The sequence below is a fragment of the Pelodiscus sinensis genome, chromosome 8 (genome assembly GCF_052426305.1).
Source record: "Pelodiscus sinensis isolate ZL-2025 chromosome 8, ASM5242630v1, whole genome shotgun sequence".
NCBI lineage: Eukaryota > Metazoa > Chordata > Testudines > Trionychidae > Pelodiscus > Pelodiscus sinensis.
Window position 1 is genome coordinate 66,900,274 of NC_143059.1, and position 20,644 is coordinate 66,920,917.

General features: G+C 42.3%; 1 protein-coding gene across 22 annotated transcripts in view; it reads right to left on the bottom strand.

Moving 5' to 3' along the window:
* ADD3 (adducin 3) overlaps nucleotides 1–20,644 on the bottom strand; it is a 175,535-nt gene that overhangs the window by 93,166 nt on the left and 61,725 nt on the right. For 9 of the 22 annotated variants that reach the window (XM_075935506.2, XM_006135016.5, XM_075935503.2 and 6 more), the window contains exon 2: nucleotides 17,137–17,173. The exons of 8 other annotated variants lie outside the window; for them this stretch is intronic. The gene's annotated coding sequence lies outside the window, so the exon portion shown is untranslated. Of the gene's footprint in view, nucleotides 1–14,268; nucleotides 14,420–17,136; nucleotides 17,174–20,644 lie in introns of all 22 variants that reach the window. 5 more of the 22 variants (XM_006135015.5, XM_075935504.2, XM_075935496.2 and 2 more) reach the window with 2 other exon arrangements.

The window sequence follows — 20,644 nt, forward strand, 5'->3', positions numbered from 1 at the left end:
GAGAAGACCTTCGCGGCTGACAAAGGGGAGCACTCTGTATAATTAGAGATACTGCCTGCAATAAAACTACGGACTTTGTTGTAGCGAGAATGTACTGTCATATGGAAGCACGCATATTGCAAATCAAGCGTAGCATACCAATTTTCACTCTCTAGGGAACGGATAAGGGAAGTGAGGGCAACCTTGAACTGCTAAATCAAGTTCAACTTCCTGATGTCTAATATTAGACATAAGCCCCCAGACTTTTTGGGAATTAGGAAGTAACAAATAGAATCCTTCCCTTAGTAATTCCAGGAACTTCTATCACTCTCAATTCTAGAAAATATTATACTTCTACAAGCAACATGGTCTTAAGAGGTGGAGCCCTGAAGAGAGATTGGAAAAGAGAAAAGAGATGCATTGGATAACATATCCCTCCTTTATAGAGCTGAGAACCCATCTGTCTAATATTTCATTCCTAAATACTGTAAAAAAGCAATAGGGGTCTTCCAGAAGCTGGGATAAGACATTAGTTTAGTATGCTGTTCTCAAGGAGGCACTCAAAATGATTGCTCAGAGGCTGTCCATGTTTAGTGAGAGGGACTTGATGAAGTTGTCTGGCATTGTCAAGAATAGCCATATCATCTTAAGAGAGTCCTGGAATTTCTGAAGAACATGTGATCTGAAATAGGGATGTAAAAGGTTAACTGGTGCGGGGCTGGTGCAGCTCTCCGCCTGCCACTGGCAGGAGGCTGCTCCAGCCCCACATCGGGCCCACTACAGGTAGTGGCAGCTCCAACAGGGGCTGAGAGCCAGAAGCCAGCTCCAGTGTGAGACTGGGAGTGGGAGCCCTGCAGGCCGAGGGCAGCTCCAGCCAGACTGGACCGGTCCCTACACCTGGATCCCACTTAACTGGGTAAATGTTAAGTTAACCAACTAACTGATTAACCAAGTTTTTACATTCAGAATCTTAAGGGGGAGTGAGGTCTAAAATGCTGAGAGCTTAGGATGTAAACCCTAGGGCTACGTCTACACTGGCCCCTTTTCCGGAAGGGGCATGTTAATTTCAGCTATCGTAGTAGGGAAATCCGCGGAGGATTTAAATATCCCCCGCGGCATTTAAATAAAAATGTCCGCCGCTTTTTTCCAGCTTTTAGAAAAGCCGGAAAAGAGCGTCTACACTGGCCCCGATCCTCCGGAAAAAGCGCCCTTTTCCGGAGGCTCTTATTCCTACTTTGAAGTAGGAATAAGAGCCTCCGGAAAAGGGCGCTTTTCTAAAAGCCGGAAAAAAGCGGCGGACATTTTTATTTAAATGCCGCGGGGGATATTTAAATCCCCCGCGGATTTCCCTACTACGATAGCTGAAATTAACATGCCCCTTCCGGAAAAGGGGCCAGTGTAGACGAGCCCTAGGGGTATATCTACAGAGCAGTGTTATTTCAGAATAACTGATGATATTCCAAAATAACAGTCCATGTCTACACTACACGTAGTTATTTCCACATGTCAAAATAATGTCGAGCTGGACGATTTCTGACTCCAACTCCTGTAACCCTCATTTTACGAGGAATAAGGGAAGTCAAAGGAAGGGTGCTTTTTCTCTGACTTCCTGCTGTGCAGACAGAGCCAAAAGCCACAATCAGCTATTTTGACTTTAAGCTACACAATTGACGTAGCTCAAGTTGTGTAGCTTATTTTGGCTTTTGACCTGCTGTGTAGACATGCCCTAAGAGATCTCAGAGTTAACTGGGAATCTTCAGGTCCACATTGCATGGTATAGACCCCTCAAAGAGGAAGTACTTGATTGTATTTTGCTAATGCCTACAGCCAAAAATGTCTCACATCAGTAACAGTGGCCATGGACCATGAAGCCAATGCAGTAATAAACTGTTACCTATACTCCTTTGGTAGTTTGTCTACAAACTTTGCTAATGCTGTATAATTAACCCTGTATTTGGAAAGGAGAGCTTGAGAGTTAGATATTCTGCAAATGAAGGTAGCAATGAAGTAAGCTTTTCTACAATACATATCCAATCTCTTTATTTCTTGTCTTTAGGAGTGGTTCTGGGATGAGATAGGAAGGAGCAGTCATTGGCATCTATGACCACCAATGAGTTGGGGACCACAAATATGAAGACATAATTCAAGTCTATTGAGTGACTTGGTTGCATCTGCATGATCTCCTGACTGTATGTGTCTGGTGTATGCCAAAGGCAGTATGCCATTAATCTGAAGGGTAACCCTTCCTAGTGCAGGGGGTTTGTATACTACTGAGGTCATTGTGCAGATTTTCTAGAATGAGTTTCACCTGTATTTCTAAAGAAATGACAACTCTTCTTACTAGATTCTTGAAAATCTTAAAGTCCTCTGGAGGTGGACTCAGATGACAGCCTCATCTGGAAAAGGAAAAAAAATGTGGACACCTCCAGGTATTCCTCCAATATTTCATCATCCTCAATGGGGTTCAAACCTCTGGGAAAGTAAACAGTGGAGCTTGGTAACAGGCTTCTTGGACTGGAAATTATGGACCTTCCTTCTGATATTAGATTCTGAGGGTCTCAAATCTTTTGGAGTGGGCCAAGACCAGTATGGTAAGGGGAATGCTCACCAGTTTTGAATCCACAACAGTGTAGCTTACCATTGTGTGGCTTCCCTGTAGGAAGATCATTCAGAGTCCTTACAAGCTGGGTCTCTGTCACGAAGTCTTTAAATTGATCTGAAAAAATCAGGATGGTGACATGTGTGCCCCTCAAATTCCAAGTCTGAAGATGGAAGACAGGATCCATCAGGGGCTGTTCCTGTATGTGGAGAGTTTGTTGGGGAGTCACCATTCGGTCTGTATATGGTACAGGGCAAGGAGATCTGAATGCCAATGTGATAAACATCACCATCAGTGTTGAAGCCAACTGCACTGACACAGAAGACCTCTGCAGTGCTGCTGGTGACTGATGACTTCAGTATGGGGAAAATACTGTGGGGCTTCCTTTTGAAACAAGATCTGCACTGGGGCTCTTGTACATTTCAAAAGAAAGCCCTGAGCTTGATGGAAATAATCAAATAGTCAATGGAAATCTCATCGGAATATTTGATTAATTTATTAATCTAAATTTAACATCCCTAATCCAGTTCTGATTAGGTAAACTCTGGTTTTTTGTTCTAGTAGGGAAGAAGATATAAAGTGTATATTTGTCCACTTGGAATTTATTTTTAAAATAATAAATCCTAGGTATCTACACAGACCATTACAATTAATTAACACTAAAAACCTATCTGAACTAGATACAAAGTTTTTCAGAAAACATTGGCTAACTGAATCAAGCAGCTTGCCAAACAGCTTGATGTGGGAAGCTCTGACTTTCACCACGGATGGTGAGACGGAACAGAGGGAGGTAGTAGAGAGATCCATTTTATAACCTGGACTCAATGCACTAGCAAAGCATCCAGCCTCAGACTCTGGCTCCCCCTCAGCATTGGGGAGCCCATGTTGGCACTCCAGCCTCTCCTCTCCCCACTTCCTCCCTATGGGGCTAGAGCATACAAAATCTACTAGCCTGGGCTCACCTAAGCTCTGGTGTGCTAGGCGAAAGTGGGGAGTATCTGTCTCCTTCTCAGTTGGGGCCACATCAGTGAAGGTTTGTTGTTTTGTTTTTGCTTTTTACTCATGTGCAGCCCCGACTAATTTTTCAGTAGATCAGAGGCCCCTCAACCCAAAAAAGGTTCCCCACAGCTGACTTAGTGAAAATGCTGGAATAAAGCTACTCAGTTGTACTTGGTACTCATACACCTGAAGTGAAATGTATGTGCACACAAACACTTGAATGAGAACTTGAGAACAGACTTGATTAAAGTGCTCAATATCTGGTAATTTGTGTAGCTGCACTGGTATTAACTCTGAAGTGTAAAACAAAAGCTGAGGTTTGCACCAATTGAACCAGAGTTTATTTCAAATAAAGCACAATTGAGCTGATCTCACACACACCCCTGCACATTATTTTCTTTACTGAAGGTCAACACTGATGCAGCAACAATTGCTGGCCACTAATTGTGGAATTGTAGCTATGCTGGAATGCAGATAAGGCATAACTAATCATCCTCACATTTACTCATATGTTTCTAAAATATGTAATAGAGTAGGGTCTTTTTTCCTTTAAAAAATGTTATGTCAACTTGAAGATTGTATGTTGAAAAAACACTAGATCCACCATAATACCCCATATATGACTAACATATTATTGTTCTGCAAAAACTGAACACCCTCTTTCCCCCACTGAAATACTGAAATAAAGGTACAGAAAGACTCTGTAAATCAATGCTGCAGAAAAGCAAGAATTGAGACATCCCTCTGTAAGTGGCCTAATCTACTGAACAATACTTACAAAAATGACAACTGTAGGCTCACAGCCCAAGATATATGAAATAAAAATATTTAAGCTAATTCCACTGTTAAACACAAACTTTCCTCCATACACAGCTATTGGTCAGTAGCAAAAACACAAATCCTCATTTTATGAAAACTGCAAAACTGTTAATGCTAAACCTTTTGTGATAAAAGGAAACAAAAAACTGTATGTTTGTAAAACTGTCCTTCTAACCAAACTGTCTCACCAAACTGAGTGATTGGGCAACAAAATGGCAAATGATATTTAATGTGGGTAAGTGTAAAGTAATGCACATCTGGAAAAATAACCCCAACTATATGTACAGTATGATGGGGGCTAATTTGGCTATGACAAATCAGGAAAGAGATCTTGGAGTTATCGTGGACAGTTCTCTGAAAACTTCCACACAGTGTGCAGAGGCGCTCAAAAAGGCAAATAGGATGCTAGGAATTATTAAGAAAGGGATAGAAAATGAGACAGAATATCTTACTGCCCCTGTATAAAACTATGGTACGCCCACATCTTGAATACTTTGTACGGATATGGTCTCCTCACCTCAAAAAAGATATTTTGGCCTTGGAAAGGATTCAGAAAAGGGCAACTAAAATAATTAGGTGTTTGGAACGGGTCCCATATGAGGAGAGGTTAAAGCGACTGTGACTTTTCAGTTTAGAAAAGAGGAGACTGAGGGGGGATATGATAAAGGTATATAAAATCATGAGTGGTGTGGAGAGGGCCGATAAAGAAAAGTAATTTATTAGTTCCCTAAATAGAAGAACTAGAGGACACCAAATGAAATTAATGGGTAGCAGGTTTAAAACTAATAAAAGAAAGTTCTTCTTCACACAGCATGTAGTCAACCTGTGGAACTCCTTGTCAGAGGAGGCTGTGAAGGCTAGGACTATAATAGAGTTTAAAGAGAAGCTAGATAATTTCATGGAGGTTAGGTCCATAAAAGGCTATTAGCCAAGGGATAGAATTGGTGTCCCTGGCCTCTGTCTGTCAGAGGCTGGAGAGGGATGGCAGGAGACAAATTTCTTGATTATTGTCTTCGGTCCACCCTCTCTGGGGCACCTAGTGCTGGCCACTGTCGGCAGACAGGATACTGGGCTAGATGGACCTTTGGTCTGACCCAGTACGGCTGTTCTTATGTTATGTTCTAAATATCTGCCTCTGTACCACATACAGCGAGGAGATCATTGCTAGTAGATACGTGTCAATGGCTATGGACAAATAAAGCCTAAGACTATAGACTGATTAACTGCTTAATGAAAAGTGTTAAGGCTTATGACCATACTTTGAGGGAAAAAAGTCATTCTAAACATTATTTTTCATTCCACATTTTGTCAATTACAAGAATAGGGCAGACTGGGCTACGGGTTGAGAAAATAATCCCCAGCCCAATGTCTTCGCACAGTACTCTCACACTAAGCTGTAGTTACTTTTCTGCTCATACAGATTTATTGTTTTGTATGTAATCAAACATAAAATAATTGCTTCTCAGACAATAAAACCAACACACAATTTGTAATCAAAATATAGTTTGCTAAATTTTGACCTTTGGAGAAAATATTTTAATTTTAAATATCTATTATGTTAACTAAACATTATAATTATCTAAATTGGATGGAAAAAATGGACCCATGTGTATTAACAATCTAAATAGGTTTATATCTATCAATCAGTCACGTTAACAAGCTAATGAGTTCCAGCTTACAGCTCTGAATCAGCATTTTCTACATAAACTGCACTGTTAGTTCAAAATGGTTGGAAACTTCTTGTTCAGTATGTAAATAAGCAGTGACTATAACTAAATTACCCTCTATATTTGAATTCTGGCAGTTTCTCTTCATTATTTCACAATTAAACAAATAAGAGAACACACAATCTGTGTTACTAATCTTGAAAAAGCCACTAGTATTTACCCTGAAAAAAATATCAAATTCTGTTTGGTGAAAAATCAGAACTTTTCCACACTATAGCAAGTACAGCTCACATCTGCATAATTCCATCTGACATAACAGCCTAATTTTTCTGTTATTAAGAAAAGCTTTACATTAATGTCATCTTATTCCTTTTGCCTAGCATGAAACTGCTTTATCTCATAGGCCAGGAATCTGACAGTGACGGTGATATGGAAGTTTATCTGCTGCCAGAAAACTACTTTTATGATAGGATTTTGGAAAGAGGAGGGGGAGACACTCTTCAGCACTCTCCAGATTCTGGAAAGAAGAGTAATATCAATGTGATAAATTCTAAACCACAAGATGTACATCCAAAAAGTTAAGGGGGTAAAAAGTCAGAACACCTTCAGTGTTTCATGAAATAACACCGATACACCTAAATTCATCATCTATATTACCAACACAACCAAAAAAGAGAACATACTGGAGAAGGGGGATGTATAAATCCGACTAGTTCCATGCCCAAATGACAGCCTATGTTTGTAGCCGCACTCCGTTGCTTCCAAGAATCTAACTGAAGGCACCCAATCCTTTATCACATGTCTGGATCAGTAAATCCCTACATAAAGCAGCTCACAGAAGATTGCAGAACTTGCACAGCCTCACTATTTCATCTTGGCAACCTCTCCCCCCTGTCCTGTTCTCTCATTGGGTTTACATCTTTGTTTTTTAACAGAAATTTTGGTTATCATGAAGAGCAAGTGGATATTGGCCATGTTAAAAATGAAATATCCCATTAAGTTCTCGAATCAAGACCTGTTTCCTGAACCTTCCTGTCTTAACACTCATTAAAGGTAGAGATGTTAAATTTAGTTTAATGAACTAATCGATTAGTCTATGGAATTTCCATTGACTAGCTGATCAGTCGGTAAGTGGGGGAGCCACAGCAGAGTTCGCTCCTGGCCCCAGGGGCGAACTCCGCTGCAACTATGCCTTTTAAATGTATTAAGAGCCTGTCAGCTCTTAATACATTTTAAAACTGGAAGCGCAGTGGGGAGACCCAGCGTTAGGCAGAAATCAGCTGTCCCAGCTCACGCAGGGTCTTCCCCGCTGCACACCAACCTTTTAAATGTATACAGAGCCTAGTGGCTCTTAATACATTTAAAAGGCTGGTGCAGAGCACAGGGGACCCGGCACGAGCCAGGACAGCTGATTCCCAGCTTGCAACAATCTCCCCGCTGAGCTTCTGCTTTTTAAATGTATTAAAAGCCGGTAGGCTTTTAATACATTTTAAAAGCAGAGATGCAGTGTCTAAGAATGGGCACAAACAGGGAATTAGCTCATTCCCGGCTCATACCCAATCCCCACTACCCCCTGCCTCCCGCAACAAGGGGGGTGAGAAGCAACTAGTCGAGAGACTAGTCGACTATCCAATAAGCTAGGCCACTATCCAATAAGCTTATGCTTATGTTTATCAGATAGTCGACTAGTTGCTTATATACCTACTTGAAGGTAGGTCAATTGCTACAGGAGTTCTACTCTGTCTTGTAGCAGGACTTTGGAATCGGGATGGGAATTCTGAAATGATGGGTTCTTTAAAAAATGACCCATCCTGTCTCTAATCGCATGCGCCTCCCCTTTGAAACACCGCTGCGGCATTTCAACACGGCAGCGCTGCATGGAGGCCAGGATCAGCTAGAGACCCCAGATGACCCTGGGCTCCATGCAGCACTGCCCCTTTGAAGCGTCATGGTGGTACATCAAAGGGGGAGCACAACACAGAACCCAGGATCATCAGAACCCCCAGCTGATCCCAGGCTCCGCTTTGCGCTGTCCCTTTGGAGTGCCACAGCGGCACTTCAAAGGAGCAGCACAGAATTAATGCCTGCAATTAACATGTTAAAAAATTTAACACGTTAATCCTGGACTGCGTTGATCACAGGCGTTAGCGCATGTTAACTGACAGTCCTAAAAAACATGAAGAATGTCTCTTCTGAAGCTTTTCTGATGTGTGTTCTAATTAAAGACTTCCTCCTTTTTACAAAATATCGGGACAATGGGGGGAGGGGGAATATGTATTTTCCCGTTTTTCTACACTCCTAAGCAAGTAAAACCAGTTATACTTTAGTAAGTGGTGTATTTTAAACGGGAGCATTTCTTATTTATTACACAACATGGAGAAATGTTGAAATGCATTTCAACGTGTTAAATGGGACCCTTTACTGCTTTTGTATATGAATGTCTTATTCTTGCACAATATACACCCCAAGTTATATTTAAGCTGTGTTTGCAACTCAATATTTAACTACTGTTTACACTTACATATGGGCAGAGCTCCAAGTTTTTGACATAGATTGTTATAGCAAATAGTACAGTTCAACACATTAGCACAATCAGCACAGAAAATTCAGTGGGTGGAAGATACACAAAATCTTTTCCATGCACACAGGATATGGCTGTGATTGTTCTAGTAAATATGGGCTAAGTTACAGAATAATTTCTTCAACTGTACAGGAAACTAAGTAGTGAAAATACTCATCTCTCTTTTTCCACAGAAAGTTTGTCGTACAGCAACATAACAATTCCATCTTTTCAAACTACAATTAAGGAATTGTATAAACAAAAGATGTAACTATTGAGAAAAAGAATTATCATATGTAATGGCTTTCTACCCAAGTTCCTACGATGAGTATTAAAACCCCCCAACATTTTGATGTAATAAAGGGCGAATTCATTATCAGACTAATGCTGCACAGTCTCCCACATCATCAGTTTTACTGGTGGTAAAGACTTCCAATTAACCACCATGGAGAGCGTGGGACATTTCTGCAACATTACCTACCATATAACTCTCTTGTGCTATCCACATTACAGAACAATTGTACCAGAACGTTTTGTGAAGTCTGTGCCTGTTTCTTTCAAACACATATTGCTCAAGAGGTCAATTAGAAACGCAAGTGCTCATAAAGTTGGAGCATTGGGACAGGGCATATTGAAATGACTGGGGATTCTGGAGGTGTAGACAGTAGTTACAGGGCCTAGGCCAGTGTTTCTTAAACTGTGTTCCATTTAGTCAGAGGTGTGCTGCGGAGAACAGAATTAAAAATGGCCACCCTTAAAGGAGCAGGCGACCTTTTTTTGCACTCAATAACTTTCCCCCCGACACTTCCCCTCCCCAATAACTCGCCCCCCTCACCCTTCCACCCCACCGACCTTCTCTCCCCCCGAAACAAAAAAATCCTTGATGTTCCTCAAAAAAAAATTTTTTTGTTGTTCCTCGGTCTTAAAAAGTTTAAGAAACAGTGGCCTAGGCAGTTGGGCCATGGAGCCTTAGCTCTCATAACAGATGCTTGAAAGAAAACCTGTACCTTGAGACTAGGTATAAAAACTCCAAGCCAGGGATAAGTGAATAGACTCTGCAATGGAGCTGAGAATTTTTGCTGGGGGTAGGGGTAGTGTAGAAAGCCTTCTCCCTTCCTCCTCAACCCCTTCCCCTCTCATACCCTGAACAGAGCCACGTGGAGCAGCCTTAAGCAGGCAGTCTGCCTCAAGCTTCTGCTGGTAAGTGCCTCCAAGCCAGAGCCTGCCTCTGGCACCCCAGCCTCTCCCTTCCCCAACCCTCTGCACCCCTCCACATACCCAAACCCTCTGCCGCCTCCTGCACCCATACCCCTTCCCAGATCTGGCACCCCAAAATCACAATCCCCCACCCTAGGTCACATCCCAAATCCTACAACTTTGTCCCCTGCCCTAAGTTACAATTGTGTCCTTCACCCAAACGCCCTCTCAGACCCCATTCTCTCTTCTGCACCCCAATCCCTTCTCCCAAGGTCCCTTCTGCACCCAACCTCCATCCCAGACCCCATAATTCCTCCATTAATATGCTGGAAGAGTGTGGCCCTTGACCACTTTCCAAATCTTGAAGTGGCTCCCTGTCAAAAATTATTGCCCACCCTTGGCATAGAGGAACTTTCTGGCACTGGTGAAATGTGGAACACTTCGGCAGTTTTTGCCAATTCCATTTTGATCTTTTCTTTCACAAGCATTTTGTATAGCATTTTAAAATCTATAATTGGAAGCATCATTTATTAAGCTCCAAGATGTGCATGATTATATACTGGGTACATTATGAGAGTCGCCTCTCTGGAAGTTTATAATATAATAAAAATCATCATTATCATGTAATTAGGATAATAAAGTAGAGCAGACTTTGGAAACTTTTCGACAAAGGGCCTACTGATATACTGATTCACATGTAAGTTTAAGGTTGTTGAATTCTCCTTCCTATGGACTTGCAAAAAAAGTATAGGAAAGAGATTGCTGTTAGTGGGATAGGAATAATCAGACATTGAATTCTGTTGAATTTAGTTGAGAAACTATGAACAATACTCTGTTTAGTCCCAATTCCTTCTGCATTCTGGATCACAACACAGGCCCAAGTGATTTCCCAAGTGATTACTCGGATATGAAATCTGCACGTTCAGAACAGAACAGAACAGAACAAAAGGTTGATTCAATCGGCTCTCCTACCACATTTGAAATTCGGGGAGAATCTGAACTGGGTTTACTGAATTAACTAGATACTCCCCCCTCCCCCAAGGGGGATTTGCATTGCTAATTTTGCCTCCTACGTGAATTCTGCTCTTGAATGTTATGGTACAGGACCCTCTGCTTTATGCCTTCAGAGACTCAGTGGGTTTAAATTCTAGATTCCCTTTCATTAAATCTCCTCAGATGCCGAAACGTCATTTACTTCTTGTGAGGCACTGAATGAATACCCTGAATAGCATCAAAGAAAATATTAGAAAAAAAGTTGAAGACCAAAATGAGATGAAACATATGAGTATGGTTCTTAGCCTCAGTCACTCATCATAGCAAAATAATAAAGAAAGAAAATATAGTGTTCACTTTGCTGGAGTCTATCAGTGACTCGTCTATCCTTTAGCACTACAGCATTTCAGAGATTCTCCTCTAGTATCAAGTATCTGGCAATCCCAATCAAAAAGGTATTTCCTCCCCTCACACCTCAAAGGTCAAGTTTAAACATTTTGAATGCATCTACTAGTTGTGATGTTGCAGATAGTATTTTTGGGGGGTATGCCCAACACAGCAACATTATTTTGAAATAACAAGTGTTATTCTGAAATATAACAGTCTGTGTCTACACAGTAACCAGTTATTTCAAAATAATGTCAAAATACTGTCAAGCTGGAGGACTTCTTACTCCATTTCCTGTAATCCTCTGTCATAACCATGAAGGTTGGCCAGCAGCTTGGGGACTATCGGGTTAACTACGTCCCTTGTACCTAGCCAGGTAGCGGTCAGCCAATAGAAATGTGTCTATCAAACAGACAAAGGAATTTTGGGGTTTTCCCTCCTTTGTCTGAGCCAGTTTGATCTCTAGATACTGAGGGAGTCAGAAGACATCGCTCTCCAAGAAAAAGACTCTTCATAATGTGTAACTAGGGTAAAGTCTAAATAAATCCATCAGGTTTTATTGTTTTCTGTTTCGGGAATTTGGATCTGATGTCTGTGCTGTCAGAAAGGGTTTTCCTCTCTTTTGTAACTCAGTTTTGGCCCATGGTGGAATCCTCCATTAGTATATTAATTGGTGGCTCTTACCATCTAGCCATTCCAACTATGCTTGTAACTGGGGTATTGTTTTGATAATAAAAGTTTTTTCTTTTTTATTTAACCTGGTATTGGTTAATTTGTGTGTCCTGGTTTTACTTTAGGGCTGAGATTTCCCAGGTGGTCGCTTCCCTGGTTTTCTTACCATTACTTGGGTGGTGGCAGAGGATTTTATTCTCTGAAGTCCAGGTATTAGGATTTTGGTAGAAGTTTTTGTACCAAAGCCTGTAGAGATCAGGCCCCCACTTCTGCATTCATTGTGCCAAAGCAGGGAACAGCCTTGACATCCTCACTGTATGAGTAGTAAGGAAAATGGGTGGAAGAATACTCTATTTCAAAATTAGTGCTGTTTAGACACTCCCAATTTCGAAATATATTACGCAACTGACGTAGCTCAATTTGTGTAGCTTATTTTGAATTTAGCTCTGCAGTATAGATGCACCCTTTGGAAATAGTGAGGTTTGCCAAACTATTTGATTTTAGAAAGTAGATTAAACTCTACCCTGTTCAATCCAATACCTGCAGAAGAGATTTCACTTAATTTGACACTTTGTAGAACAGCTTCTCTACATTAATAATTTGGGTGCCCATCTGCTGTAAGTTTCAAGAGCTCTTTTTCAAATGTATTTGAATATCAAATATTGTATAACCTATTTTTGCTCATATTGTAATGGTCACCTCTGTTCCCAGATTACTATTAGTTTTTCTCCTCACATTCTTATCCACTTTTCATTTACAGTCCTCCCTACAGTAACCACTGATGGTGTATATTTTCAATTAGGGATGTAAGAGTGTAACTGTTTAAACAGTTAACTGATAAGCATTAGCTTATTGGTTTCCATTTTATAGTCTTTCTCAGCGCACACCTACTCCTGGCTGCCAGCCCTGCTCCCAGGGAGTCAGCTGACACCCTGAGCTGTAGGGTCTGCAATATAAAGCTTACACTGAAAAGCCTGCAGCACAACTGGGTCCCTGGGAACAGGGCCGGGAGCTGGTGCATGTAAGCCATATCCCGGCATACACCGGCTCTACTCCTGCACTGCAGCCTCTGCAGAGTCAGCTTTATACGGCAGAGCCCGCAGCATGGGGCAGCAGCTATCTCCCTGGGAGCAGGGTCACCAGTCAGAGCCAGTGCACACTGGGAATATGTGCACTGGCTCCAGCTCCCAGGCCTGCAGTATAATGCTTATAACTGCAGAGCCTGCAGTGTGTGTAACCACTAGGATTTCTAACAGTTACTTGAACTGTTTCTTTAAATACCTATTTTCAATTTAGCAGCGGTTCTAAGCAATATAAATACAGTCTCTCACAGGCATCCAAAAGAAGAGTCATTCTACAATATACATTTGTGGAATTTCCCAGGAGAAATAGCCTCTATTCCATAGAAATGAGAATTGACTTAAATGTTCTCAAGTACACAAACCAAGGAGAAAGCCATAGTGAACTCCCTGACTTGAATATGGATACTATCTCTGCAGCAGACAAAAGAATAACTAATATTGAGTTATATCATGCATAAAACCCAACTTGATTAATCACACAGGAAAGACTAACTCTATATTTTCTCTTTTTCAAACTTCTCGGCTGGACAGAGAGATTTTTTGTTTTGTTTTGTGTTGTATGGGATTTTTTTTTCTTTAAGGGAAAAGCTTGTACAGTAATTTGGAGCCAGCCACATGTTACTTATCAGTGCTTCAATTGCAGGGCAAGTAAGAAAGGCTATGTCTGGTGTTCCTCTGCAATATAGGAAATCTCTTTTGAAGTCTTTTTGAGGGACTAGAAGGGGAGGCTGAAGTGTCAGGAAAAGAATCTGACAGGGTTTTGCACAGTTAAGGAAAGTCTCCTGAGGTAAAAAGTGCCTGGACCAATAACTTTCCTGCACATTAGGCAAGGAGACAAACCACTCCTCCAGCAATGAAAAATTCAGATGAAGGGTTTGGGGCTCACTTGCATTTTTATTTTCAGTGATTGTGTAGAATATTTGAATTAGCTATGTTTTAGGACATACCTTGCTTGCTAAAGTGATATCAAATCAAAGTTTGTGTCATGTATATGGAGAGGATCATTTACATGATCTCCTGCCAGTTTCTTATCTTTCCAGGAGGCTGCGGAGGAGGTATTTTCCTGAGTGAATTCAAGGGAGTGAGTGCTAAGAATCCGAGACCCTTAAGTTCTAAGATAAAGGACTTGCATTTCAGACATCAGGCATTTTAGAAGGTCTGAATTTATCAAGAAAGCTGGAAAAGACAGCAGAAATTACTTCAAAACAGAGTTAACTGGATATACTTCTATTCCTTCCAAGAGTAGGAAGGTGCATTATTGATGGTGTACTCTTTTCCCATTTTTTACTTCTGATCGCTGCACAAGTGACTTACCGGGGAGGCTTTGCATAACTTCTAGCCTTGGTGAAGACACCCATGAAGAGATCAGGAGTCTGGTAATAGTCCATACATAAGCCCCATAAGACTACCTGTCTTTTCTTGTTTATTTCCTATACACCGGAGAAACCATTCCAAAGAGAAACACCTTCGGATGAGAAAAAAAAATATTCACAAATGCAGGAACAAAGTATTAATACTGCTACTCTACATAGTGTAGCAAGAACTGAATCTGAAGCAGGAAAACAAGGAAGTTAGGTAGATGTCAAATCTTGTTTTAGCAGTTTTATTAAAGTTTGTTAATTAAGGAGACTAAGCTCAAGATTACTAAATAATGAAAAGAAAAATGGGGAATTGTCACTCCCTACCACCTCCTCCTCATATACATGGCAAAAACTTAGATTCAATATCACTTTAGCAGGCAAGATATGTTCTAAAACATAGCTAATTCAAATATCCTACACAATTCAGGCATACCAGTTCAACTGGAGTTGAAGGCTGGTCACCAAAATAAATCCTATGAACACCAGTTACTCATGTTTGACAAATTGTTTATATGCAAGTATGGTTCTTTTACTTACATAGACACATACATACATGAAGCTGCTATTGTATGACTTGCATCACCAATCTATATGGCTGAAATCTAGATACTAAACCAAAACTATTACATACAGCAGTGGTCCCCAACCTTTACGGGCTCCCGGGCGCCCGGGGGCGGGGCCACACACGCGCCGGGCGCCCGGCCACACTCGCGCTGGGCGCCCGGGGGCGGGGCTGCGCGTCCTGGGGCACGCCGGGGGCGGGGCCACCCGAGCTCCTTGTGCCGTGGGCCCGGGGCTAGCGCCGCCGCCCGAGCTGCGTGCCTGGGGCCGGCACCGGCGCCGCGCGCCCGGGGCCGGCACCGGCGCCGCGCGCCCGGGGCCGGCACCGGCGCCGCGCGCCCGCATGTGCCCCGGGGCTGGGGCCGCCCGAGCGCCGCGCACCAGGCGCCGGTGAGTGTCGCGTGCCTGGGGCCGGTGCCTCCAGTGCGCCGGGGGCGGGGCCAGCCCGGGTTGTCGGCGGGCGCCTACAAATGCCCCGGCGGGCGCCATGGCGCCCGCAGGCACGTTGGGGACCACTGACATACAGCATGAAGCTCAAATCATGCCTCTTGTCATTACTAAGTCACAATTTCAGGCTCTCTTAGTGAAGGAGTGTTTTTTGGTTTAAAAAAAAGCTTTTAGCCCTGATTGATTTTATTTTAAAAAGTACCAAGAGCCATCCTGGATCATTTTTTAAATAATCCAAATTATTAATGTTACAATCTCTCCATAAACTGGCATGGTATCCCCTTAGGAGACAAAGCTTAGGAAGGACAGATCTGCATTTTATGTACAGAAGTGAAGTAAATAAGCTCCTCTGGGCAGCTTATTATAAGGTTTCATCTACATGTGTCTCTACAGTCAAGTCACTAAAAGTTGGGCAGTGTTGCTGCGGTCTGTCAGCTCTTTTGCCAACAAAATATTTCCACCTCCAACAAGTGGCGTTAGTTTTGTGGGCAGGAGAGCACTCATGCCAAAAAAGTACTGTTGTCACCAGCACTAGTTGTCGGTAAAAATGTTTTGTCTCACACAAGTGTCATTTTAACACCTTGTTTTCAAACAAAAGTTGTGTTGCTCAGTTGCCAATGTAGACATAGCATAAATTACACGTCATCGCTTGCTGTGTTACAAGAAAGAGTTGGGGATGGGAAGGACAAATTACAACAAATTAAAAGCATCAAGTTTGGGAAGAAGGGAAAATTGAGGAGAATGAAGACATGTGGCACATCAACAGAAGGTTGTTCCAGGCACATGTGGCTGAGTAACAAGGCAAGAGTAGTGCCCCAGGGTATGGCTGTAGCATAGTCTGCGTAGTCTGAAGTAGTTGGTTTTCAAGCACATTAAGCATCAGGACATAAGACAGATAATGAAATGTTTTGACTTTTCATCTAGGGCAGGGATGGGGAACCGAAGGCCCAGGGGCCAGGTGCAGCCCCTGGGTTGCCTGGATCTGGCCTAGGGCCTTCCCCTGCATTAGTTCCTCGCCTCTTATCTAGGGCATCTAAAATTAGAAGCTTTTTCAGCAGAAATCAGATTCTAAGAAAGTGAACAGTCACTATCCACAATACTGCTGAAGTATTTGCTGCCTACCAGCCTGAAGATGAAAGTCCATTACACATCATCTCCCTAAATGTGCCCATTGGGCAACTTTCCAGGAAGCAGCAAATAACCAAACTGTGAGGAGAGAAAGGTATGAATGACAATTTAATAGGCACCTCGTATCTATCTAAAACACAAGCAACTTCTCCGGTTCTGCTGCTTGAAGACTCTCATGGAAAATAACAAAGATGAATACAATGAATAGCAGAATTTAAAGCTGACAGTAATTACATCAATTTTGCCAAGTGACACATCATGGTCAAAACACTTGCTAAGTATTCTTTAGCATTTCAGCTCTGTGTCCTACATTATCTATTTATAAAAATAGGACAATAGTTTCCTATTTAAGTGTGGTGCTGTGAGGTTTAATTGTTATTATAAAGTACTAAGATACTCTTATGGCACCTTTATATTTGAGGGAATGACATGGTATGTTTAGATCTAGGCCATCCCCACAAAAAGAAAGACTGCTTCCTACCACCGTATTTTATTAAACATGAGAATATGAGTGAGTTTGATTGGCAGAAACACAAAGTGTATCACATTGTTACTTAAACAATTTCAATAATTTTCTAAGTGTTTAAAATAAATCTCCATATTATTTACCACTATTGTCAAGATCATCATTATATTACTCTGTCTCCAAGAACATAATGCTATAGAATTTAAACCACTTAATTACCTGGATGTTTTCCCACAAGCCTCCTTGCTTTAACAACCTGTAAAGTGAAATAAGAAAATCATTGCTTCCTCAGCATATTTCTGTATTGTTGGAAATTGTGTTGTGTTGCGTTGCGTTTCAGCATAATGTATACTTACCCCTAAACATGTCTTTCAAAACATTAAGACTATGAAAATGTTTCTTAAACTCTTCCAAATATCTACATAAAAGATCACTGTGAAATTTGAGATGTATGTAGATCATTTGAAAGAATGAATATTAGCCCTTCACAGATACAAAATCTGTATCCGCAATCATGGTCTGAGGCTATCTGCATCCACAGATTTGTAGAGCTCTAATTATACAGCATCAGTCATGGAAAAAGGGAACTCTTAAAACTGGACAAAACTGATAAATATCCAGACAGGAATGTGTTCATACAGGAATGGGAAGATTACTCACCTGGTGCAGTAACTGAAGTTCTTCAAGATGGTTGTCCCCATGGGTGCTCCAACTTTAGGTGCACAAGTGCTGCTGTGCCTCTTGTTGGAGACTTTTGCCAGCAGTGCCCCAGTCGGCTACGCACACGGAACTCTGGCATGCACCATTTGAAATGGCTATCCCACAAGCGAGCCAACCACCTCCTCAGTTCCTTCTCTGACCCGGATGCAGCTGGATCTAAAGCAGAGGGGAGGAAGGTGGGTGGTGGAACACCCCCGAGGACAACCACCTCAAAGAACTGCACCAGGTGAATAACCTTTCCCTCTTCGAGGAGTGTCCCCATGCTTGCTCCACCTTTAGGTGATTACAAAGCCGTATGTGTGCTCAGTGGCAGGGACTTCAGTGAATTTGACTTGGTAACTGAGTATTGTTCGTCCAAAATGCACATCAGCGTCTGCAAATGACTGGATGGCATAGCGTTGCATGAAAGTGTGCGCTAAGCTCTATGTGGCAGCTTTGCAGATCTCTTCTGTTGGTATGCCCTGGAGGAAAACTGTTGATGCTACTTCCCGACAGAGCTAGTAAGATCAGGCTCCCCCCTGTAGATTGTCAGAATACACTGAGGTGACATCGTACATAAGTATTTGTCCTGTTTTGTTCTGGATCAATGAGAGGAAATGTGCACCTGCACTGCGGACTGCCCTGAGGTCAGGCAAGTTGATGTGTCTGTTGGCCTTGTCCTGATCCCACTGGGCTTAGACAACGTGCTTTCCCAAATGGGCTCCTCAACTAGGGATATTAAATACTGGTTAATTGGATAACTGAGTAACCTCATGAATTTTTATCGGTTAGTTGACTATACTATAGTCCCCAGGAACAGGGCCAGCAGCCACTGTATCAGAGGCAGCAGTGCAGGGTGCTAGGTGGGAGCTGGTCCACGAGGGAAGCCAGCTCCCCTTGTGGACCAGCTGCATGTCACCCAATGCTGCTGCCTCTGATAAAGCAGCAGCAGTGTGGGGTGGCAGCAGCCCTTGTCTAAGGGGGCGGTCTGAGCTCCTGGACCTGGCACAAGCCGGAACTGAGACAGGCTGCTTGCCCACCTGGCTCCTAATACACTTTAAATGCAGAGCCGCAGCAGGGGTAGGTTCTTGACCTGGTGCGAGCCAGAACTGAGCCGGGCTGCTGGCCAGCCTGCTATTAAAAAAAAAAAAAAAAAAATTTACTGGCAAGGGTGGAGGGAGGGAAATGCATGTAGTCTATAGCACTAACCTATAAGCTTTTGCTTACCAGTTAGTTTACTTCACTATTCCATCCCTATCCCGAACTCTTTCACAAGGCATCCATAGTGACTGTCGGTACCAGCCCCATTTGCTGTCTGTTTCTCCGGCACCTTGCTGTAATCGGCACAGACACAGACTTTTTATTATTTGATTGCTTCCTCACTGGGGAGTCAGATCCTGAGGAAGAATGGGACCTATTCTTGGGCATTTGAGCCCTTTCCTGGTTCCTAGGGCTCAATCGGGAGGGAGCCCCTCTTTCAAATGCCACCCCCAGGGAGGGATGCCTGGATGGAGTGGTATGAAGTGGGTCTGAGGTAGACCATGATGAATTCTCCTGCTGGATCATTTTGAACTGGAGATCTCTAGCTTTTCTTGTTCTGCTGGCTAGCTTTTGACAGCGAGGGCACTGTTCGTCATCGTGCTCCTCGCCTAAGCAGCGGACACACTCCAAGCGTCCGTCCGATATTGAAGTTGACAGTTTTCAGATCTTGCACTTTTTAAACCCTAGAGAGCCAGGGATGTCCCGGGCCACAGTCTGTTCAAGATGGTCACTGAAGAGTGAGACCGCAATTCTCTAGAGGCGATGTAATAAGCCGTGGCTTAGCAACAAAGAATTGTTTTTTAATTATTGAGAAAAACAACTAAACTATACTAATAGCAGTATTAACTAATTGCTAAGATCACTATGTAACAACTATCAACAAGGTAATCTGAGGGCAACTGCTCTGCTGCGACTGAAGCCAGCGGCGCTCAGAAAGGAAGTGAGGAGGTAGTTGGCTGCACATGCAGGATAGCGGTTTCAAGTGTTGCATGCCAGCGTTCCACGTGTGTGGCTGACCGGGGCACTGCTGGCAAAAGTCTCCTACAAGAGGCAAAGCAGAGCTGGTGCACCTAAAGGTGGAGCACCCATGGGGATACTCTGCGAAGAACCACCGCCATTTTGTCAAATTTTCACAATTCTGAATCCAAAATTCAATTAAAAAATAGATATTTTAAAGTGTCACCATCTTTTTAAGTATGATCTCTACTCCTCTTTCAGAACAAAATTAAACTTCAGAAGCAGCCCTGCTGCCTCTAAGATATAGCTGAGTGAGCAAACCATGATTTGGGTGGCGAGCAAGAGAAAGAGGAACATTTCTCTTTGAATGTTGGCCACTTCACAAGTACTGTACTAGTGTTCTAAGTTCATAAAGAAACTTTTCAAACCAGATCTTCAAGGCAGCTGGAACGCTATTAAGTTTCCCTTTGCCTCCTTTTAATCTTTTCATATGAAAGTGAAATGCCTAAATAAAATGTATGAGAAAAAGCACAACCCTCACCCCCCTGTGTTTCGATCATCTTTGTTCTGTCTAGCATGAACTATTTTCTTCAAAGAAAATCTCTTCTGTATGCAACATATAGGAGGCAAAAAACCCCAGAGAGTATTTCACCATTTTCCCAATTCCTCTCAGTCACCTGCATACTTAATGACACTGAACAATTTTGAATCAATAAATAGGAAAGGGTATTTTGGTAATATGTTTATATATTGGGACCAACGGCATCTCTCCTAGCAAGCCATTTAAAAACTTCATCTGTTCCTTTCTATTTGTAAGGCTGACAAGTGAGAAATGTAATGCTAAAAAGAACAGTATCTATATTATAGGGAATTATATGAAAACTGACAAATCACAGTCATTTTAGGAGTGAATGTAATTAGTTCTTCTCTAGCCACTTCACTTTGCCAAAGACATAGCATATATACTATACAATTGGTAGTGTTGTGGCACCTTAGAGACTAACAAATATATAGGATCGTGAGCTTTCGT